This window comes from Acipenser ruthenus, chromosome 9 (genome assembly GCF_902713425.1).
Source record: "Acipenser ruthenus chromosome 9, fAciRut3.2 maternal haplotype, whole genome shotgun sequence".
Lineage (NCBI taxonomy): Eukaryota > Metazoa > Chordata > Actinopteri > Acipenseriformes > Acipenseridae > Acipenser > Acipenser ruthenus.
In genome coordinates this window covers 47,637,753-47,663,689 of record NC_081197.1, presented here as the reverse complement: position 1 = coordinate 47,663,689, position 25,937 = coordinate 47,637,753, and the positions used below count along the sequence as shown (strand labels likewise).

At 35.8% G+C, this 25,937-nt stretch overlaps 1 long non-coding RNA gene across 1 annotated transcript; it reads left to right on the top strand.

Annotated features, from left to right (window-relative positions):
* Positions 1–4,718, top strand: LOC117405373 (uncharacterized). The gene is made up of 3 exons (XR_004544851.3): positions 1–231; positions 2,663–2,731; positions 4,239–4,718. It is a non-coding gene; the product is annotated as an uncharacterized LOC117405373 (long non-coding RNA).
* Positions 4,719–25,937: the final 21,219 nt, after the last annotated feature.

Here is a 25,937-nt window from a genome sequence, read left to right as displayed (position 1 = left end):
ACAGTGGCGCAGCAAAAAAATCAATGCAGGCAGTTCTTGTATTGACAAAAAAACACTTAGCAGTAACAAGAGAGACTTGTCCTGTAAATATTTGCAGGCACTTTGAAGAGATAAAATTATTCATAACTATAGGTCTCAGTTTTGTAAATTGCAAGTCATGCATGTAATGGTGTTTTAAATTGAGATCAGTTGGTGATCATTTGAGCTTTGAGCCTTTTGTACAAATTAAAGGTCAGTATTATTTGTTTGTTTTCATATCAGATCAGGTTCTGTTGTATCTTTGCACTGTAATTAGAATCGCTTTTATCAGCTATTTTTACTATACAAGGTGTTCATTGCAATTGTTGAGTTGTTTTGAAAAGAATGAACAACCACATCCTGAGGAACCGTAGTAATCTGTGTTGCGCCTCCAAGACTGGAGGCACTACAGGAAGAGGAGGGCCTTTGAGTACAGAATATTAAACATGTTAAGTTGTACACTTGGGCACCTAGACTGATTGAGTTGAGATTGGGGACAGTAGGGTTATTTTACTAGCTTCAGTCATGCATGCTAGATCTTTATTGAGGGCAGTTTATAAGCATGAGGACTAAGAGTGAGCAGCACAGAGTAATCAGAAGGTGTTGATTTAATGTTGGTTTTGACCTGACAACTAGGATCATTTTACTGTATTGAAGTTGAGCCCTACTGTGAAATACAGCTTTTCAGCTTGTGACCAGAAAAAGTAGGCAATTGGACTACATGCACAGTATACACACCTATAGAGACCCAGGAAATGTTTACATGATCTAGAAGATCTGTGTATGATTAGACGACATTCAATTCAGAGTCACAGTAAATTAATTGTACATGTGCTGGTTGTTGTTGTTTTTTGGTTTTGTGTTTTAACCAGCATTGGCCTTGGTGTGTCCAAAGCATCAAAGAATTAGCACAAAAAAGAATGCTATCAGTTTTTTTTTTTTTTTTTTTACAGTGAAGCTTGTTTTCTAGCCGATAGTGTTCAGTAGAACTGCAGGGGAAGTGTGACCTTACTAAGTGACTCACTTGTGACCTTGAGCAAGAGACTTCCTCATCCTGTGTATGCCCGCACAGAGCATAGAGGTGCAGTTATTGTGTATAAGCAGTCTAGCACTGTTAATGATGCAGTGCTTCTTTGTTAAAATGCTAGCCTCTCATAGAACCAGTTATAAGTATAGTCATGGCTCCCATTTGTCCCATAATGTGCTTTAGCACTGTTTCCTTGAGTACTCAGGGACATAGCATACACACAGCTTTTAATACATACGTAATGTTCTCCACAGCAAAAAAACTAAAAATGACATGCAAGGACTGTGTGCAGAACTATGCTGCAGTTCAGCTCTTTAAAGATTTGCAGTATAATCATGTACAAGCCCAGATGCATTAATGTTCTGTTGATATGCAGTATAGAAGAGTCAAGACCAGCTTTTAGCTGTTTATCGAAGAGCTATTATAAAATAAGTACATTACTGTTTAAATGTGTGCTATGGTGAAACTTCTGCAAAATAGTGAAATGCCAGCCGCAGTGAAAACAGTTACTTGGTTTCTTGTTGCTTTGCAGTATCTCACAATCACGTTCAGTTTTATCATAAATTATGATTCCTACTGCTACTGTGACTATATTTTAATGTAAAATGGGGCAATTTACTGTAGCATTGCTATAAAAAATGTTTTGGTGAAAATCAAGTAACTTATCCATTACGTCTGGCACTTTCTCTATTTTGCTGCAGATGCACCATACCGGAAGTTTGAACAGTAATGTAGCTTATTTTATAATACAGTAGATCCTTAACTAACGGCTAATAGCTGCTCCTAACTCTTCAATACTGAGTAAAATATGAATGCATCTGGGCTGCTAAATCTAGCCTGTACTGTATGCATGGTACAACAGCTTTGAGTTGCTTGAAGGCAGAAAATCAGTAGTTTGAGCAGTCAGAGGAGTAGTGCTTGCTTACTTGAGGAAGTCTTGCAGACTGAGTTCTGCTTTCTTACTGCCTGGGTGTTTGTGAGGTTTATTTTTTTCTCTTTCGTGTTCATGAGGTGTTTCAAGTGGTTCTTTTTTCATTCGCAGTGGTCTAGTATCGTATAATTGAGAAAACAGGCAAACATGTGCTTATTCTCAAATATAAGAGTGCAGGCTAACATATAGGCTACTGTATATAACAAAGTCTGGATTTTAATAGAAACGGCAAATGCAAAATAAAAGACAATCTGAACACTAGCAATGTAGACATATCAAAGCCTATACATATACCAAATAATGTTAAAACAAAACACACATCCATATAAACCACATAAACTTAACAACGTAATAAAGAGTTACCATCAGGTTGTAATGGCGTCAATACACACACTGATCCAAGACACGACACCAGAGCCTTTCTAAAAGTGGGGGGCCAAGGTCTGAGGGTGAGGGGGTAGCAACGGTTTTCAGGAATAAATAAAACATTTTTTGTCAGAATGCACTTTTATTTCGAACAAACATCTCACGTCAATGTTTTCCCCAGATAAGAGCCATCAACCAAAATGTGTTTTTTTCCCAATATCTTTATAAGAAAAAACAGCATTGAAATGTTTTGAGAAAACCTAAAGAGTTCACCTTGGAGTGTTGCTTTGCTCTTGAAACAATGTACTCTGCTTTTTCAGGCTGAAACACAACTGGTTGTTACAAACAGAGGCTTTGACAATGCCACTTGCATGGCCCAAGCACTAAGGGTAAGGCTATGCCCACCTGCTCATGCAGTGTATTTGTTGTTTTATTTTTTAGGTTTTTAGTTTCAATTGTATGATGGGATTTAACTGATATTAATATTAATGTGATTAATACTGTATGATACATATTAAACAGGCACACAAGTGAACCCTCGCTATTTATATAATTTTACATTACCTTATAGGCTTATGTCTTTGACTGACCAATTTAATTATCCACATAATGTATATGTGCTTTGGATATATACAGTACTTGCTCCATAGAGATACATTACAACAGGCCATCAGAGAAGATTCTATCATCAATACAGATTTCAATAAAATCCTTTATCAGTGAGTAGCATCAATGGTGTTCTGCCACTCCCTTCAGTTTGTTATCTACGACAGAGCAATTAGAAAAAAAAGGAATGTGAATGCATGCAAACAGACTGCAACCCATTAAGGTGACAGAGCAACATCATTATCATTCATGTTGTATTGTATTAATGCTGTTGCTTACACATTGGAAAGGTTTTCATTGGAAAGGTTGTAAGTAGGTGAGATGAAGTGTGTTTATTAAGTACTGTCTGCAGCACCAAGTACAATGAGAATTGATTATAATGTTTTACAGGTGATAGACAAACAGTTAAAAAACACCTGCAATACGGAACACAAGCAAATGGTATGTCACTCGCAGAATATATTAATTTGTTTTGCAATCTGCATCTGAGACATGGATTGAAAAAATTTAATTAGACTGACTGCCATCCTGGCTGCATATTTGACACAATATTGACAGTGCAGTAGTGGCTGTTTTATGTCCAATCCTTAAATATTGCAATACAGAAACCATAAACCCTGCACTCTGTTTTTGTCACCATCATTCACTACCACAAGAAAGCCTTGGTCTGAAAACAGATAGCAGAACATGGCTTCTGGTCAAAAACAACACATCAAATTGACTTTTTGCCAGCATAACGCGGTTCAAAAATATTCTTTTGTATGAAAATAAAAAAACTACTTTGTTATACAGAATGCAATTAAGAAAGAATATAATTCCTCTCCTTAATGATGATTAGGACTACAGTCTGTCACTGATGCAAACACTCCATTTATTTGAAATGCAAATGGAATTGTCTATGTAATGTGAAGCCTCTTTCCTCATTCATCAGCTCTTAACAAGACACAGATTACAATAAATCAGCAGGCCAGCACTTATAGCTGGAGGCAATCTTTGAAGGGGGAGGCTGCAGTCCCCAGGTAAATCAGAATGTATGGCTGGAGGAGCACAGATGGCTCTCAACCCTGTCTATGGACAACATTCCCAAAGGGACATATTAGCTTTTATAATCAGAGAGAGCTTGTATTGCACAAGTTGTATAAGCGACTGTATGATGAGATTATAGTGTGTGTGTGTGTGTGTGTGTATGTATGTGTATATATATATATATATATATATATATATATATATATATATATATATATATATATATATATAAAATAATATTTAATTAATATGTATCTATTACAGACATGTCAACCCCTAAGTGTTCATACCAGTGAGACCCCTGCTGAAAAACCTTGGAATTGATGACGCCACTGACCTAGACTTAAGGGCTATGCACACCGGGAGCGAAGCAAACGACACGAATACAAAAAAAAACAAACAAAAAAACACAACTGTAGCTAGTCATGAACGTACTGTCTGTCTGCTTTTGCTCCTTTGTGGAGGCGAAATAAAATAAATAAAACAAAGAAATAGTCTGGGTAACCCACACACTAACAGTGAATGTATATATGTGATCTGGTTTAACATGTAAATTATTCAAAATGAATACATCTACACATATTTCTTTGTAAATACTGAGAAACTTAGTTTAATATACTTTTTTTTATTGATTTTCAGTTTTAATAAATTCTTCATTTAGGTTGTGAATGTGATTATTATTATTGGTCAACATCCCCGTCACTTTGAATAAAATTAAAGTGAAATAAAGAGATAGACATACCATCAGTTTCCAATTGTTCTGATATTTCTTACTGTATGGTGTCTTTCTTTTTATTCTTTATAACCACTGACACTGGCATCATAAAAAACATTATATTTTTTTACTTTAATAAGTAACTTCTCATTGATGTCCATTTATCTTTCATTTCTGTGGTAATTTCTGCGTGAACGAGACAGTGACAGTCTGACAGCCTCTCTTTCAACTCTGTCCAAATAATGACGTGTTGTGTACAGAAACATAGAAGGCTCGTGCAGACAAACCATCAGTTTGAGACAACAAGACAATTCTATCTTTGGAGTAAGGGGGGAGTTTGCGTAGCAGCTACAGAAATATAGCATGGTAATGTACACTTCTTCATGGTTACCCCCCACTCCCCCCACCCCAAAATGAAATAAGCTTGGACAGTTGTATTGGATTTACTGCTGTATCATGTATAAAGTGTTTCGCAGCCTCGCACACAATAACAAACTTATGCACAAAACGTGAGAACCCATTGCAGGGCCGTGAAACTCTCGTGAAAAATTGTGAACGTGTAAACAATCATGCTATTACTTTTGGCTGATGGGTTACATGGACAACCCTTTGTGAATGGGCTGCTCCGGGACTGAACATTCACCAGTTGAATCTGATTTTTTTTTTTGCTGTTAGCATCTTGTCTTCACTACAGGTTTCCATTGTTTTCTTAGCTTATAATTCAGAGCCTTCTGCTTGATATCATGAGCTGAGGAAGGGAAGGTCTGGCCAGTAGTTGGATGAAAGGCTTTAAGTGAATACTGCAGTGTGAATAAAAATGAATGTGTGGTGTGCTAGTGAAAATGTGGTGCTGCCTATTCACACCAGGGCCTGTAAGTGCTTCTAGATATTTCCCATGAAGTTTCTTTACTTGTTCCCTCCACTGTATATCAAGACCACCTTAAAGAGTAAGTAGCGGGGTTTTGAAAAATATAGCTTTATACGTCCTGACATGTTGCTACAGCTGTTTAAATAATGGACCTGTTGTTGTTTCTTTTCATTGTGAACATCCCGACAACTTTTTACACTGATAATTTTAAAGTCTGTTTCAAATGTCTTTTCAGCATGTCAGTTCCAGTGCACTTGAGTTTTAGATCAGGGGCGTGCCCTCTGATCACTGCAGTGAAGAGCGATTAGAAAAAGAAACTGCAAGTTCACTGGCTTTTGTGTTCCGTACGACATCATGGGTCGTCATGGCCAAGAAAACAGACTTTAAACTTGTAAGTGTAAAAAGTTGTCAGCAACAGATGGGGACATGTAATGATATCTTTTTAGAAACCCCTCTTTAAGATCTCAGCTTTTCATTTCAAAATCACTATATAAAATGTATTACACAAGCTCATTCTGAAATAAATTGGAACAGCCTCAATTTTCCTGTGTCCTTGTAGTCTTGATGATTTATAGCTTGCTTAGAACCAGACTCTTATGGCACCACAAATATTTATCCTTGGTTATGCAATCCATTGCAGAGAGAATGCATTCAGTCACTGATAAGTAGGAAGGGTGAACTCATCAATAGCAATTTGACAAGCCATCTTTAGATGTGTAGCTTTTAAAAACTGGCAAGCTAGAGATTGAAACATATAGGACATAATGGGTTATACAGTAGGCATATACCCTTAATGTGATGGTTATTTGCTTACAACTAAAAGAAACATGTACAGTATGCAATAGAGAACCAGACCCAAAAACATTATACTGTAGAAATTGTTATACCATCCAATATTGTTTTAAAACCTTGATGTCAAACTTCATGAGTATTTAATGCAATGCTTGAAACCCCCTGAGTTTGCATACAGTATAACTTGTATCTGTATATTATCCCATGATATTAGATATCACCATTTCAAATGGTTTCTGGACTCTTGAATATTTGAACTGCTTAATAAAGAGCACATATTATGGGATAATAAACATAAAACTTTAAAAACTATGCAAATGCTCTCAAAGTTGAATACAAGTGTTCAAAGATAGAGAGTAAAGATGAAGATACTGCAAACCTGTAACATTGGGTTGGCCATTTTCTTTTACTCCATGCTTATTATTGATATGGTTTGCAAAGTGGCCGTCAGGAATGGAACACTGTATACCGGGGTGCATTTTAAATGTGCTAGACAGTATATTACATGTTTTAAAGGGTTCTGTGATGTCTGCAGCTCTCTCGTCACTCATTCACCGACGAAGGAGTCAACAGAAACGATTCTACTTGACAATGACTTTTTTTTCTTTCTTTAAAACAGCTAACCTCTGCAGCACTTGCCTACGCCTGAACACCAGTCTGCTGTGCTATTATCATACAGTAGATTTTACACACAATAAAATGAATTGCAGTTTTCAAGGCAGTTTATAGTCTTTGGAAATGGTGCTCTTTATCTACAGTGAAGAGGCTGCATGGAGTCGGCCCACTGGATCTTTTGTATATATTGTATAGTCTTATGACCTTTGCACACATGAGGTCAGTATCTACGTTTTGCAGATTTTTTTTTTTTTACTGCAAATCTACAGTTTTATTGTTATCTGTGGTTTTGGAATGTTAGTCCATCTTACTTCTCTTCCCATTACAGCACAGTTTATGGACCCTCACATACTGAAGGTGCCATTTATATTTAATAGCTTGAGGAAAGGGTTATTGTATGGTCATATACGATATACATTACTACTAAAACAAAACATAACCATTCACTCCTTGCATTGTGCCCTTGCAGTGACCCCAAAGCTCCTCTGTGCTCCTCCTTACAATATCCTGCCCGTTCCATTGAAGTCCAGTGTAATTAAGCCACAATGACTTTTCAGGAAAACAATATTATTGTTTTTATGAAACCCTGTACGGAAAATGTGATTTCAATGGGAAATTAACTCAAATTAATAAAAAAAATGTAAATGTAATCTTGAAGAAAACATAATGTAATCATTGCAGCATTATGTAAGCACATCTGAGCCCTAGTAAGTAAACTTCCTTGAAAGTAAGGTCATGCTTATCCACTCTCAGATTATTAAAAAAATGTAATCAACATTTCTCAGCAAGGCCAAATGGGAATAGCAAGGTAAGAATGTATTAACTGAATACTGATGTCCCTAGTGGATGTGAAGGACAGGAATCAGCATCAATTAAAGACTTAATTTCAGTCAGACTTGCATGGACTACAGTATCGGATAATCTCGTAATAACCCCCAATTCCCACCACTGAGACCAAGCAGAATGAAATGTGGAGGAAGGCAGGAGGAAAGGAGATTGAAAGATTAAAATAAGGCATTATCGATCAAGAAGGGATACTGGATGATGAATTTATTATCCTGGGAATGGTGACATCAGAATGACCCGAGCCTTAGGCAAACCTTTGAAGGCTGTAAACATGCGGGAGCTGCAGGACAAGCCTACAATGGAGAACGACTCTCAAATGCTTATGCAAAGAGGACCGTTTTATCATCATGTCAACATTAAATATAATCTAATATTAAATGGTATTAAAATGACTATGCTTTAGTTGCACAACATGCAGTAACAGCGTATTAACAAAATAAATTCAGCTTGTGAGCAATTCAAATATATGAAGTAACATACGACTTCCAATGGAGTTGCACAGAGATTTATTTTTTTAAGATCTCTATACATAAAACACATACCTTGTTTGTTCACAATAAACCCTTTGATTAGCATCAATTTATGAACATGCACTTGTTTTAAACTGTGGTCAAAGCAGGACGTACAACCTGCTCATGAACCCACTTTAACATACATTTTCATTGCTGTGCTGATGATATGCAACTATATGTATCTTTGAAACCGGGTGACACCTCAGCTGAAAATACTCTGACTACCTGTCTTGCTGATAAAACAGAGATGATGCTCTTGGGATCACATAATCAGCTAAATAATATAAATTCATCTGATTTTACATGTGGTAGTTTCTCATCTGAGCTGTAGGCTGAAATGAGAAATTTGCATGCCATTTTTGATCCAGATCTTTCTTTCGAGCTACACATTAGGAGTTTAACTAAGGTGTTTTTTTTTTTTCATTTAAGAAATATTGCTAAGCTAAGACGTTCTCTTTCGCTGCAGGATGCTGAGAGACTGATGCATGCCATTATTACATCTATGATTGATTATTGCTATGCTCTTTTTTGTAACATTATTTTTATATTACTTATTTTTATCAATGCGTTTTATAGTAATACTGTAATTGAACTAACTTGTTTTTCTGCTTTACTGTATGTAGTTTAAGGGGGAATTTGTATTTTGTCATCTTATCTTTTACTTGTTTTGTATGTTATTCATTTTTGTTATTTTTATTTGTAAAGTGCTTTCAGGTGATTTATTGCAAAAGGCAATAAAGATTGATCAAACTATCCTAATATTTATGGGTCATGTAATTGAGAAATCTTTTAGCCAGTGTCTGCCGCAGAGTGCCCTTTTTGACCATTTCTGAAATGAGACGGTAATGTCTCAGTGGACATCTGGTGTGTGAATTTTAAATCAGCAAATAAATCTGAGCGCTCAGGACCAGACCTCTGAACTCTTAAATTATTCAGAGGTCGGTATAAGGGTGAAGAAAGTGGGGAATGAGGGCTTACTGGATTATATTATATAATACACCTTTACCAAATTGCCTTTAATAGCGATTTGCCAAGGGGTAATTATAATGGAGCTACAATGGTATGAGCCACTGGTACAATGACACCACGGTGATATCATTTTCATATTTTGATAATGGTATCGCAGTGGTAAGAACCAATACACATGGGAAATACACTGTAGTAGCATGGTACCATATTAATATCAGTGTGCTACCACAGCAGGACCACTGCATAGCATCTGTTCAAAATGAATTGTTATTTAAACCTTTTTTTTTTGTAAGGGTTGTCTCTCAAAACAGGTCTAAAAGTCCCAGTTCTCATGGAATCAAACACATGTGATTCACATTTTGATAAACAGCTGCTTCTGCCTTCTGAGAGTTGTTTAGACATTTTTCTATTGACATTGTGCACTTTGTTTAAAACATTTCTGCCTTAAGAGTCATAACCATTTACACAACACAATGTATATATATATATATATATATATATATATATATATATATATATATATATATATATATATATATATATATATATATATATAATAATTGCATTAAATAAAAAAACAGTGTACAACCTAACATGGAGTGTGTAACAAGTAGATATACAGTATGCTGGGCTTATGCTGGACTCTTTATGACAGACAGACATATCTGATGTTCAATTGTTTTTCCTGGTATTCCTTGTGAAATAAGCAATTTAAAGATGTTATTGAAAAGTATACCAATAAAAATAAAAAAATGAATACATTTGTATGTTTCTACTATTTTGTCTGAGACCATAAGAAAAAAACAGCATACATTGTGCAAAACTAACAAGGAACAGTTCACAACAGTTGAATTATACTTAGGTGGTTTGCAATGAATTGTATTACTGTATTGAATGGTGGCACTCTTCAAAATTGGTAAACGAGAAACACAAATAAACCAGAAACACAATAAACTGGTACCTTTGCATCAACGCTTAGTATAAAGTGTTACCCAATAAACTGATATGATTAGCATCATGACAGCATTAATCAAACATATGTTGAAGTATGATACTCTGTACTACACTAATACCATAATGTTGAAGTGTGATACTCTGTACTATACTAATACCGTAATGTTGAAGTATGTGCCTCTTGTATAACGCAACCCTTTTGTATATGACAATCAAAAACAACATTGCATACTATATTACTATAACCTGAGCATACTGGACATCTAGTGTATTATTTGCAACCTCAATCCAATGCTTTTGAACTGCAAATATGATTGTGCTTGTATATAGCCTACGCCCTAACTTCTCAGAACATTCAGTTAGGGAAATTGAATGTTGGTCTCCCTGTAATCACAAGAACAATGTCAGATTGAATTAACTTCTGCCACAGATAAGGCCTTTATTCATCTTATAGCAACTGGAATCACAGCATCAGAACTCCCTCCAATAAAGAAGCAGCATATCAAGCTGTCTCATTTACTTACTGTACTTAATATTCCCTCCCTGAGATAACCAATGCCAGTTTGCAGCGTTAGCAGTTTTTATAACTAAATGCCTCCAACAACTAGGGAGAAAACCTTTGCCTCAAGTAACGTGCATTATATTTATTATAGATCCAGATTTTGCTAAAGCGGAAAATAGCAGACAACAATATTTACTTTAGTATAGAATTCTCTCGCTGTCTCCTCTGTTTTAGTACCACCAAGTTCATACTTCTAGGAGTGGATACATGTCCCTAAATACTGTAGACAACATACCATCGAAATAGAAACAGGAACAAAACCAGATGAAAAAACACCTTGCAAAAGGGAATTGCCAGAATTCTGTTTGTATTTGACATAATAGTTACTGGTATCCATAATCTTTGGTAAATCCCTCAATGAATCTTTGCCTAAAAACAAAACTAAAATTGAAGCTAGAAAGATTCTAAATTAGTATACATGCTGCAACAACAACAACAAAATCATAATCTCTATGCTTAGTTTGAAAGTGTGAAACAGAAAACTTGAGTCTACATGTAATTGTAGTTCACAGCAAAAGAGAAACATCTTCTCTTGTGCACTGCATGCTATTACATGTTTTTTCAAGCTCTGTTTGGTAAGTTCCCACATTGGCAGAGCTACTGTTTAGAGTCAGATGAAATAAAAGTGGTGGCATTCTAAGAGTTAATGATGTTTATAATCTGAAAGGAATGGGTGATACTGTAAACATGCCTTAAAATGCCAGTCATTCTTAGCTTGTGGGGGATGTCATATTGTTTATTAAAAACATTAGGAGTTGCTGAGTTGGTGCTTTGACTTCCAGGCTAAAAAAATTAAATAAAATACAAATAAAAATAACGAGAACAAAAAAATGCCTCAGGCTTCTGCTTTTTTTTTTTTTTTTTGGAACATTATGTGTGCTAGAGATCCATTTCCTCTATGCGTAAGCACATTTTTTATTAGCGGATTGGAATTCTGTAAGAATAATATTGTTTTGGCTTTATAACCATGTGTGCATGATTAAAAGCATAATAGTACATTCACTTAGATATTGGTGGAGAAAAAAAGTAAGAGGTTATTAGGAATGAAAGTCTGCAGCAAGAAGACAGCTGTTGTGCATTATTACAATATGAATAAACTGTGAATCCAGGCTCCATTTTGAAGGAACAGATGCAGGACATGAAGAGACTGCTTGACACGATGAGACTGGAGGAGGCCAAGACTGCAGACAGCTGGGGAGATAAAGACAGCTGCTCAGGCAGGGGAAGGTTGGGGGTGCTTGGGAAATGTTTGTAGTTCTTGAAATATTTGTGCGAAAGGATCAGGTCATTTTTTTTGGCTTCCAGACTGGCTTGAAAAATGATATTCCCTGAAAAATCTTCCTCTTGTAATGTCATATAGCATTATATTTCAAACTTGCCAAGACAACCTGCATTTGAAATTGTTTTCATTGGAAATTCTTGAAATGTATTTTTGTTTACGACTGTAAGTCGCCCTGGATAAAGACGTCTGCTAAGAAATAAATAATAATAATAATAATAATCATATTTTGAGCTGATTTGAAGATTTTCTCCATGAATAACACAGATTATTTAAGTGTGTTTATGTACAAGCTCTATCTATCTATCTATCTATCTATCTATCTATCTATCTATCCAGTGTTAATCGCTGCTTTTGGTACAGGTAATTGTATTTGGACATTTAAAACCTGGACAGGCAGACAAAGTGAATGTCATTGCTTTGGGAACCAATACCACATACAAAAGTACCTTCAACAATGCAAGGCTGTTTCTTTTATTTATCTACCTTAGAAAAGCATTCCATCAAGTCATGTTATAAGTTTAAAAAAAAAAAAAACCGCTTCAGATTCCAGTTAATAAAAGAAAAGACTGAAAAACTGAAATAAACCAACAGGTCAAACTGGATTCTAGAATATTAAATGACACTAAACAAACCATATTTCAATGTGTTTTAATCAAACGATCCTGGCGTGATGCACAGACAAACCCTCATCTCTGCATTATTTTTTATTTTAAGGCAAAATAATTACATCAAGGGTTGGACAAGAAGCTTGAAAAAACCTTGAAACCGAGGAACACACACACACACACACACACACACACACACACACACACACACACACACACACACACACAAGGGCATTACCAAAGTGTATAATTTTTGCATTTTTCATAGAAGCTAAATATGGTATAATATGCTTCTTCTGGAAAACAGAAGGCTTTTTTTTTTTTTCATGGCAACATATTCAACATGTCCGAGCTAAATGAATTAAAATACCAGCTGTTGCCTGGATTTGAACAGGTGCACTTAACCTCTTTCAGTTCACCAGCATGACCCACAGGCATATTATTTTTTTTTTATATGTTCATTGTGAAACATCAGAAATGAACACAGCTAGATACAGGATCACTTTCTGACAGAGCACCTGAGAAAGCAGGGATACTGATAGATTATGATGCTAATCTTTTTTTTAAATATATTGTTCATAAGCCTTGTAAAATCCTATGACCACTTCATATAGCATAATGTGAATACTTACATGTGTTTGTCTTTCATCTGATTGTTTGCCAAGATCTGAGCTCTTGAGATATGAACTCACAGAATCTGCTAAATTCCCACGTATCCGCCACACCCACACAAGGCATGGGACTTGCCAGACTCTGACGCTGGACCCCTATTTAAAAGCATCAACTAGTCAAGAAGTTCATATCACCACTTTGTTTAAATAATCACTTTATATAATAACTTTAAACACTCAAATCATTACATGTGCAATACCAAGGTTTAGCTCTGACAGTGTATTTTTCTTGTTAAAATATATATTTAACCTAAACTTCTTTTACTCAAGCATTACAGTATTTGTAATCCAGTCAGGGAAAAACAATAGTGTTCATCTACACAACAGTTTTAATAATATTACGTTAAAAAACACAATCCCTGTTAAAGGAAATATCTCGTGCTTGTTTTGCGTATGGCTGTTTATTCAATATGCCATACATTTGCTAGTAGGAGACTGGCATGTTGGTGCAGGCAGATGTACAGAGGAATAGTTTAAGCCAGCAAAAATAACTAAAAGTAAAATTTACTGGCGGATACAGTGGGAATAGCGTGATGGCACAACACATGGGTAAGTGCAGCCTTTTCCAGGGAATTCAGGATACCTATCTTTGTCCTAGTAGCCCCAGGTAATTTGGGTACTAAAGGAAACACCAGATAAAACCTCCCCCTCAGACGATTTTGGATTGATGGGTAGAGCAGCTGTCTTTGAACCACAGAGTTGTTGGTACACTGCTAGCTACAGCCACCTCATACATGGACGATAAATCACTGGGATAGCTACAATTGAAGCTGTATTTTTAAGCACGGTTTACTCTCTATTAACATTTTAAAATGAGTCATCACTTTTCAAAGCTTTCATATGTCTTTTGTCCACTGGATAGGACCAGCAAAACCTTTTTAGTCTGTAGAGAAGGTTACACATTCCTATGCTTTGATTCACTCAACAGAGAGTCAGACCCCCTATCACCAATAGCATTCTTGCACTAAAGCATTCTTGCTTTAAAGATCAATTGAGAAATTTCAGCCATGCAGTTATTATTAATTTCTGCTATCCAACACTGATACATCTATAAAGACTATCTAAATAATTAATAGCTTCCTGTTAAAAGGACCTAACATTTGCTTTTTTAGGTGCTTCTGATGAGTGGGAATGAGGCATTCTTCCAAGGACAAGCTACATTGTCTAAATGAATAGAACGCTGAATTATTCCAGTGATAAAAGCACCAAACAAACCAATTGTTTTTGCACCTCACATTTAGTACAGTGTTTTTGCTTGCTAATTAAGGATAATAAGATCAGGTCTAACTGTTTAACTTCAGGATTTTATTTAGTAGGATATATGGAATGTATTCCTACCCAATTGAGATTTTCAGGATATTGGAAATCCTAGGCAACAAATAGGGCGAGTTCAGTCTCTTTTTTTTCTGTGCAAGGTGGATGGCCCTTAAACCAACAGATCTTGTGATATAGCTGAGTGTATGTGACTGGGTAAAGATACGTCTCATACCCAGAAGATCATACAGTTAATGTGTACTTCGTTTTCTCTTTTCCGATGAGAGGTCACTTCCTCTCCCAGAACAGAGACATTTCCCTGCTTGTCATGATGTTCAACAATACAATACAGAATGAAAACAGACACTTAAGCTTAGAAACTTGATTAGATCTCAGCATAACAAATGTATCAGTCAGTATCCGTTTAGGTGGCACACCCTGGATTTTAACTATGTGTGGCTTTTATGTTCTTTTACCCTTTTCATAAGCATTCTTCAGTGTAAATATAAAGGAAAAGAAAAGAAAATCACTTGCCGAGGATTACCCTGTGCACTCCCTGTACAGCTGTTTTCAGCTTCACCACACATTGATGTGAACTCACTGAGCATTTCGTTAAATTGCACTCCAAAGTTTATTTGGTATTATTCTTATTGTTATTGAAAATATTGACATTCAATTGTAATAATTGTGCTGTATTTCAACTCTATTGCAGTTAATCACAGTATGTTGCAAACACAGTTGTGTTGTTAAACTCCTCCCTTTGGTAGAGATAAAGAACATAATCTGTGTCACGATAGTGAGATTGCAGTGAATTTACAGATAAACCATTATATATCCTTTGAAATTATCTTTATAGTAAATAAATGTCTTATGTCTGGATAAAAATGCATTGGACTAGAATGGACTTTCACAATAATACTAATGTCTCAACAATACACTTTTAAGATTGCATCCCCAGAAACACACTTTATGAAGAAGAAGCTATTTTTGCATTGAGATGTTCTTCACATTATAATAATAGGAGTCATGCCTGTCACATTTCTGATACTCAGTAATGTTAGGCATCAGGTAAATTATCTCTGCATTATGTCATATTTTTCCATCTCTTGATTCACTTGTGTATAAATGCAATGTAAATTGGACACAGATTTGAGCTAATAAAACCACACAATGACATAAACCATATTTGGCATTAATGTTCGAAGGAATGACAGCTTGTGAAATTCCACAGAAGGTTTTCATAAATCTAAGCCTGAGCTAAACTGGCTTCAGGCTGAATTGCATAACTGCGCCTCTGTAATATGACTATTAAGAGTTTCATGTGTCGTTTTTGTGTTAGCTTACTGTTAACTGAAGACGTTGAAAGTGTTGCTTTTGTTGTTTTAATTACTAATATTTCATATTTTATCATGTTTCATGTTGTTTTGTTTTATTCATATGGTTTTGTATTGCTTTTTTCTTGTGTTGAAAGTATTTTGATTCTTTGTTTGTATGTGAATCTTGAATTGTGAATATGCAGATATTTCAAAGATGAGACTTGTCTGCTGTTGCTTGGTACCTAATCACTTCATGTGGTACAGTTCAAATTCACTCCCATGACCAGCTGCAATCTGACCCTATAGCACAGGTGCCAGGATGCAGCCGTTTATCTATACTATTGTAGTTGAAGCATTTGCTTGAAATAACATTTAAAAAAAAATGTTTTACTCACAATATAAGAGGAACCAGTGATAGAGTTACTAAAGTTTCTGCATTTGTAAGACAGTGGATTTTAAAAAAGGTGGAACCTAAAAAAAGACACTGTTCTTGAAGCACTGAGAAATACTCAAAATTGAAAATTGAGTTTATTGACTGGCAAATAGAGTCTTTTCTTAATAACCCACTGGCAATTATCAAAACCTTAAAAAGGTTTCTTAAACTGGGAAAAGAAATATTCTCTTAAGTAAAACCACATTTTTATAACAGCTTTATACTATCATCTTATTTACTATATTACATTGTCTTCAGCAGAACAGTTTGTTCTATACAGCATAGACTAACCACATGAATCACAGCTCTTTTGAATGTTTTTAATATACAGTACTATTGTTGTTATTGAACATTTTTTAAATGATGCCTCATACACACCCAGGTTAGCAGCAATCCATTGCAGATTGCAGATCCAATGAATGGCATTTTGTTAACCTTAAGTGAGTAACAATATTATGGTATTGTGTCAGCAGGCTTGAATAGTGCATTTTGTATTGCTTATCAGTCAGCTCAGCTACTTTCCTGTGCTTTTTACCACATCCTTTTCAAAGGGCCTAGTACGGTAGCTATATTTCTTACTCAAGAACCACAAGACTAACTTCTTCTGCAATACTGAGCACAGAAGTTACAGCACATCATTGCTCATACTGACTGCATTGTGTGATGGTGCTGTGTAGGACAGTTTAAAATGGGAGATGTATGTTGACCAATGTTTGGTGATTGGTATGCAGTAGGGGCTAATTTTTAAATGTATGTTCCATTGCGTCATATAGAATTGATGTGGAGAAAAAAGTCAGTTCAATCTACAACAATCTTGTGAGTAACACAACACATGACCCATGATTTTAAAATGAACACATGCACTGTTTACAAGAAACATGTTACTCTACCATTGCTGGATTTCCATGTTGTTGGGTAATACATCCTGTTCGACAGGGGAAAGAGGATTTGTCTTACAAGAGACAGAGTGTATAGAGAATATGCTTCCTTTTGCAATGCTGCTTGTTGTTTTCTGTCCTCACAGTAAGCCATTTGCAGGAGGGAGCATGAAATAGCTACACTATGATGGTCATCAAAGAAATGATCTTTCTCCTGACGAACACTCCTAAATAAAAGATGAGAAGCATATGTCCAAGTTATTTTCTGAACAATAAGGAAACAAGCATGATTCTCTTTTAAAAATATATAAACGTGATTTGGACAACAGACCTGTAACACTTTAGGATCTGTCATGTATTATCAGGCTTCAGTTATGCATACCTAACCTGATAACTAGAATATTCTTTTTTTACCCAATCCTTATCGGAAGCTATGCTCTTGAGAATTCGCACAGTTACTGAGTATTACTGCTGTAAAGCATCTAATCTGTGCAGGCCTCCTTGTTTACATCAGAATGCAATGACATGCACACCAGTACCATTGGACATAAGACAGAGTCCTGAAACTAACTTTTGTAGTTGTTTCTCCTTAGCTTATTTTTTTAATGTTTTATTTTTTTTGCACAACGTAATAAAAATCAAAGTAGGAACTACTGCCTCTCTAATTTATGAAATGGTATTTGTTTTGCTAGTCAGTTTCAGTCAGTAAGTACTGTAGGCCTTGACATTTTATGTTTTCATTTGCCACACCAAACCTTACAAGTATTTATAAAACCGCAAAACCAAAAGTACGTTTTAGGTGTAGGTGTGTTTTAAGCAGATCTGTGGCACACCTAGTTTCATATGCGTTTCTTAGGTTCCTGTTTTACCATGAGAATGTTTTATGCCTCCCCAATTCTACCAAGATTGTGATGTTGAATATTTGTCTTGTACTTTCTATACAAGGTTGAAACTGTTGACAAAAAAATGTGAATGAGGTTGTATGTTTAAAATAATTGGACACGTGGACGAGCTCCTTGGGTGATGGTAGGAAAGTGGTTTCTGTCTTTTGAACAATTGTCCTGCACTATATAAAGAGTTTTTCAGCAGCAGCAACAGCTAGACTGCTTGGTAGCAAAAAATATATATATAAAAAAGGGCAGGTTTTATGCTGTGTATAAAAAAAAAATCTAACTTTTTTTTTTTAAATCAAGGTTCATTACCAGTTCAGACATAAAAGGATGTGGTGCAGGTGGGACCCACACAATGGTGCTCATTAGAAACCGTATTATCCCTTAATTGTAGCTCACACAGCCTCCTGACAGACAGAATTGGCAAGCTGTTATTAGTTAGTTTGGAAACGACTCAACCATATAGGAAGCATAACTTTCTTTCATCCAAGTTTTAAAAGTTCATGGTCTTGTCAGACAAAAAAAAAAAAAGAAAAGAAAATCAGGCCAAATGTTAGTGATGATATATTGTTTTGTGAGATGGGGAGGGGGTGCAAAATGTAAGCCAATAAAAACTTTTTAGGAAGTTTAAAACAATGTACTTGTATTGTATAAGTCAAATCCAAATGTACAGTATACTTGTGTTTATTGTATTGTATTGCCAAGAATAAAACAACCTTCAGGCCTCTAAATGGCGTTTGATTGATGCTATGAGACCCAGTATACAATGCCTTTAATAAATATACTATAATTATGCATTTTCCTTTTACAATCACAACATTCAACCGTTCACAGATGACCAAGGGATAGGTAATATACATACTGAAAGTTTTGGACATGAATTCTAGTACTGTACAGGTAGTGGCTGAGTTATACAGTATTGTAAATATCCCAATCTCTGTGTTACCACCACATCAAGATAGTTTTTGGTAGAAGTCTATTTCTGTAAAAAAAAAAAAGGGCCAATTGTGCACCGCTCCCTGGGAGCTCCCGTCCACGGTCAGCAGTGGAATTGCCTGGACTCGAACCGGCGACCTCCAGGCTAAAGGGCACATCCTGCACTCCACATGGAGCGCCTTTACCAGATGCGCCACTCGGGAGCCCCTACTCTTTATTTTAAAAGTTTATTTTTGTTTGTTTGCCTAACAGAGGTAAACATTGATAGCACCCCTCCTAAAAACAGTTTCTAAGGCTTTCTCAAACTCAGCTAAAAGTGTCATGAAAATGATAATAACACAAGCTTCCTGTTATCCAAAAGCTACCATTAACTGCGGGGGAATTATTCTGCTCCACTCGGGAATTCACAAGAAGCATATAATTTGTCTTAAGGAAGTTAAAATTGGGCAGCAATCTCAGACTAAAAGAAAGTATACTCAGTATGTTCTTGTCATGGTGGTCCCTTGGCACTTACTGGAAAGAACAGAGAACATGCCAAGCAGAAAGCCAGCTAAGAAAAAGCATGAGAACCGCTCTCATGCTGGGTTAGATCTGCCAGCCTGTCTGAAAGCTCAATTTAATCAGCGGGGAGAAAAAAAATCATAAGCATGGCTTGAACACCAACATCACAGAATTACTAACAAAACAACTGAAACATAAAAAGCAGGAGTCCAATAAAGACACCTGAAATGAACTAGTAGATGTCAAATGAAACATAAAATGGCCAGTCAATACAGATATAAAGTAGGAAGAACATTAAAAACGCCACACAGTAAATAGTACATCTGTGCTACTCATGCATCGATTTCATCTCAGTCTTTAAATAGAAGTAAATAGAAGCTAAACCACTGATGTTTCCTCCTGCTGTTGATGACAGTGGTGAAAGAACATGGTCTAACAAAAATGGTTTTATAACACTACAACTTTTTTGGACTAGTTCAAAAACTATGCTATTTTATCATATGTTTTTATCATCGTCATCAGTATCATCATCATTATTCTTGCCTTCACAGAAGAGACAGAATTGATTAAATACTAAACTGCTGTCATACTGCATAGTGTTCAAGCATATTGTCTGCTTACAGTTCCTTCAGCCTTCCTTGACATGCTGTCAGAGCTGGAAACACTCTTATGATGCCTTGCTTTAACTTTCAGTAAATTAATAAACAGTAAGACTGACAACAGACATATTTCACGGGCACTCAGAAGCTAAGTCAGTACTAGGATGGGAGCCCTCTATTGAATATGAGGTGCTTCAGGAAGTGACGCTAGTTCTTGGACAGCCAGTGCTCCAAATGTATGGGTCACTGTGCTGTTGAAGGTGAGCTATCCTTTGAGTTAGATCACACTGAGACCCTGTCTACTTTGTAGACAAAAGATCCCTTAGTATTATTTCTAAGAAAACAGCAGTGGTGTCCTCTCAGATTTCCAACAGGTCAAATTCTTGCCTTGCTGAATCCTCTCTTCCTTGGTTATATGAATTCTGTTGGAAATGAGCTGTTGCTTCACTTCTGTATACATACCTTTATTATTATTATTATTATTATTATTATTATTATTATTTATTTCTTAGCAGACGCCCTTATCCAGGGCGACTTACAATTGTTACAAGTTATCACATTATTTTTACATACAATTACCCATTCATACAGCTGGGTTTTTACTGGAGCAATCTAGGTAAAGTACCTTGCTCAAGGGTACAACAGCAGTGTCCCCACTTGGGATTGAACCCACAACCCTCCAGTCAAGGATCCAGAGCCCTAACCACTACTCCACACTGCTGTGGAGGCTACATCAGATCTTCTGTTGCTCTTATTGTTTTTTCAGAAATGTGTTTCAGAACGAGGGCCTGAAGAATTGGCTGTGGCTACACTATTACTTGATGTTCATATTCACTTTTACTCTCAGTCCAATATAGCAGGCTTCTTATTATTACTATTATAACCAAAACGTCACCACACCTTGACATGTCAATACATGTCAACACGACTCAGTAAAAAGGATTCTTTTTAAATCTATCCCATATACAAAGTGTCCCCTGAGGCTGCCAGTTATACAAACACAAGGAAATGAATGACATCACTCTACAAAACAAAACCAAAATACAGTAGTGTAAACAATATATAAAGAAATATTTTTAAAAGCCTGAATATATTTTAGGCATAACAATGCAAATTGTACTCTCTGAGGAGGTCAGCTCTCAGATGCATTTAAAGGCGGTGTAAAAGTCCCTCCCACATTTCTATCTGGTGAGATCACACAGTGTTTCAGTAAGTCATTTTCAGAACAATGGAACCATGACTATCATAGCAGCCAGTGAGGTTAAACACAGAGGTGATTCAGATAAGCATTTCCAGGAGGGAATCGATTAAAAACTCCCTTGATTTAAAAGGGATAAAGTGTTTCTATTTAACTTATTTACAGGAACTGCTATCTAATGAAACATTCAACACCTTAACATTTTTAAATTCAGGGTTGAAGAGGGTGGACTAGTGCATGTGGGGATTTAGACAGATATTTGACCCAAAGTGGGGGGATTCCATCACTTGCGTGACAGCTCATGATCCTACTTATTTAAATACTGAGTACATCTACTGTAGACTCCATTTTGCTGGTTTCAAATTATTCTGATGCATTTGATATGGTACTAATACAAAATCCATATTAACAATTAGCAGTCTTTGATGTAAAAAAAAATAAAAAATAAGATTGTATTACAACAAAGCATTGCTTGTTTTACATTTACCTAGCCCCAGACTCAGTGGTTTTGTGCATTCTTAAGATGCAGCTTCATCCATTGCCCAAATGACCGATTAAAAAAAAATGTAATGTGTCTTTAGGCAGACAAGTAGTTTATCACTGTGCTGAGGGTTTGACGTAGTATACAAAAATGAAGATAACACCTTTCTAGCAAAGACATTATTGTTTTTGATTAACTGCAAAACCAAACATTATCACTGCAATGAGGAAGTGAAAGATCAAATCAGCATTTCTCATAGTAGGCAGTCTATCTGGAACAGTCGGAGGGGAAAAAAATGTATAATGCCTTCAATTATCTACAGCAATACGACTATGAAGTGAATTGCTGTCTAAATCAGTAGCGTGCCAGTGCACAAGCACAGACTGGCCTTGAGATGGAAGATTGCATATTATATCCTACACCTTATTGGTAAATATTTGCATACAGTATATGGCCTTAATATTAATATGCAACCCTTTAATCATGTAAACTTTGGAAAATTAGGAAGGCTAGCATGGTGACATTGATACATATTAAATATTAAATATCAAGACTTGGCATCAAACTGGGCTGTATCAGCTGTGACTTGACCTTACATATCTTTGTACCAACCCGAGCCGAGAAGTGGGTATATCACACAACACACAGACACACCCTGGGGTATCGTATTGTGATTCTACAATGGCTATGAGGTAATTTTGAAATGAAAAACAAATAACAAAAATAGGTGCAAATATAAGTGTGCTGACTTTGACAACACAGCCCATTGAAATGAATAGGAGGATGATCCTAGCCATTGTATTATAAAAAATAGCAGTTAGTTTAATTGAATGGCAGAAAGCAATACAGATCATTAATTATAGATTGTTCCTGGAATATATAATGACATCTTATGTACAAAGTCCACAATAGAAAAATTGGACGATGTTCCAGAAAAAGTTGATATCCCAATATTAACCATTATCAATTCTTTTTAAACCTTTATATTAGGATTATTTGGACTGTAATAACATGGTAACTGCACATGCAAGTACATAGTAGTTGCATTGTAAATACACAACCAGCTGTGTGAATCCTGTGCTGGCTGTATCAGCTGTGACGTTATATCTGTTGTGGTACAGTGCATTGGATGCTCCATATCAGCGGGTGCAACTCTTTTTCCATCAGTACATTTAAAATCAATTTAAGTGACTGGCAATCCACTGCATTTATAAAATAAAATGTTCCAATCAACTGTCAACATGACAAAAAGAAGGGCATAGTTGTGCTTCTTGCTCTTTGGTATGAATTTCTGTAACTGTTGTAATGAGGGATCAATAGACTGCCTATGAGTCAGAGGGCACTGTATTCAGCTGGGTAGAAAGTGTGCCAGGATGATAAATGCAGGATAGCAGGAGACATAATTATAATCTTCACACTGTGAATACCCAGCATGCAGATTTTACTGTATCCCTATCTCTATACAGTCCTGTGTCACCCCTGAAGTTCTGGTGCAGATTTACGATGAGATTACACATTCATAGCAGGAGCTGCTGATTACCTGGCTTAACAGGAGAGGGCCACATGTGTCTGCATGGAATCAATATGACTTGTTTCCACTTAAAGCTGTAGTGCAGCTAAAATAATATCACTGACATTATAAAACATATAGAAAACACCAGGAAAGGGAACCAGATAAAATAATTTGTGCCACAGTGCTGTTTACAGTAAATAACATGTTCTCCATCTTGCTTTCAAACACCAGGCTTTGCAGCAGTTGGCAAATTCATTCACCATCTTCATCATTCATTAAGAAAATGTTTCAACTGTAGTGTTAAATAAGTGTTTGTAAATGAAGTTGCGTAGTCAGGCTTGCAGCATGCATACAAATACATTGCATTATTTCAAATGCAATAAGTACCAAAAAAGATATATTAATTATTCAAAATCTTATTCTTAAGTCCTGTTCTAGGTTTTTGTTTTTTCACATGGAAAAGTTTTTTTAAATTGTATTGCATGTTCAAATTCTGCTTTTAGACTAAAACACCCCCATGTCAGAAAAGTATTTAGATTCTGTGGTGATTTGACTAACCACATGGTTTCCTGTAACTATCTACCCAGAGTAAAAACAGTATTGTCAGACTAATTATCTCTCACTCTTTGCTGTCGCTTCTAAATAAAAAAAAGACTTTAATGGCAACAAGCAGTACAGACGATTATTTTTAGAAATATTTTTAATGCAATGTATAATGGCATTTAATAGAGAAATTCAGTGCTGTAGAAAATGTGATATCACAATGTAAACCATTAATTATTGTTTATATTACAGGGTCTCTATTTAGACTGGAAGCACACAGTAACTGCACATGCGGTTATACAGTAGTAGGTGCATTGTAACTGTATTAATCCTATGTTATTACAGTGTATTTAAGAAACATGTCATCTAAAATACTACCCAATCATCTATTGGCCCACATTAAAATTGTATTTTTGAGCATGTATACTTGATGTTTGAGCATGTATTCTTGATTCCTAAAAGTCCAGGTCTTAAATAACTTTGGGAATCTTTATAATCCAAGCTAAGATTTTAGGGGTTTAATGCCTTCTGCAATGGTGGCACCTATATTAGAACAGCTGTTAAGTGGATAGAGAAGATCCAGGATAAGAACGAAGTTGTGACCTTTTTTGGCCCAGAGGTCTACTGAGCTGATTGTACTTATAACAGTTCTTTGATTTTGCAAGATTTTATTCAGCAAGCAAAAAGGCATCACTATCTTATGCATATATACAGATGATAGAGGGGTAGCAGCAGCAACAGTTCTTAATCCACAAGCACATAACCAAGAATTCAGCAGTCTCTACATGTGGAGGCTGTAGAATTTACAGTACTCCAAGAAATAAATACATCTCTGTGCAAATGCCAGGGTGGAAACATGTGGCTGTTTTGCCTTGGCAGGTTGGTGTGATTATGTGAATCCTGCATTCAGAAAGAATTAAGGTGAGGCCCTCATTGAAGAAACCTTCAACTGTGAATCTCACTGTCACATCATAGTACCTCCCCAAATTAGAGTTTTATTTTCAATGCTTGGTAACTAATGATTAAATATTTTTTAATAAAGGCGTTAATGAACATTTGGTGCAAATTTACCATCAACAATCACTTACCTCATCAACAGTAAACAGAAATGTAGGTTATAAAGAAAACAAAATCTAATTTATACTATACAATGATAAAAGAAAGTGAAAACCAAGTTTAAAAAAAAAAAAAAACATCTAAATTGCTTATCATAAACTCATGAATTTGGATAAGTTGCAACCTAGTCTTGCCCACACCCTAACTTTGAAATTTAATATATTTTAGATAATGTAATTACATTTGATTAACTTGCACTCTTACCAAACAAATGTAATGTTCCATAGACTGCTTCAATCACAAAAAAAACTTCTTTAGATACCTACAATATTTTCAACTCCAAAATTGAAGCACAGTATACTTTTTGGGTGAAAAAGTATTGAGTCAAGACCATGTCAATGAGAAATGAGCGAAGACATGCCACATTCTCAGAAATACAGGGTGTTTGCAGAGCTTTTAGTGATTTAGGCAGTGGCTCCTTGTCCTTGGCATTGAAGTCAAAGTATAGGGAATTCAGACTTTGCTCCATGTAGCTCTGGGCATGCTTGGCAGGTGTATGGATCTGGGCCAGCCTCCCAGTTGGAGTGCTGCTTCTCCCAGCAGGAGTCCTTGCTACATAAAGGTCACATGCATGTGATAGATTGGATTGGGTTTAGTTGTTTTAGGCAAGGAAAATTCTGTGGACAGATATTACCAGGGGTCAGACATTGAACAATGTAATGAATTTCCCAATGCATGGGACAATAGCAGTGCTCTAAAAGCGCCAAGCTCCCTTAGTCGAGCATTAAGAACACGCCTTTATCTCACATCACTCAGACAGTGCTTACATGATCCGGTAACCATGACAACATTAAAAAAAAATGTTTTTGTGCATTTTGTCTATTTCAACAGGTTTTATTCAGTTGACTGAATATGTTCTGGGGACAACTGTTTTCTTTTTTTTGCTTAATCAATAGTCTTCCACAAAATGGGGA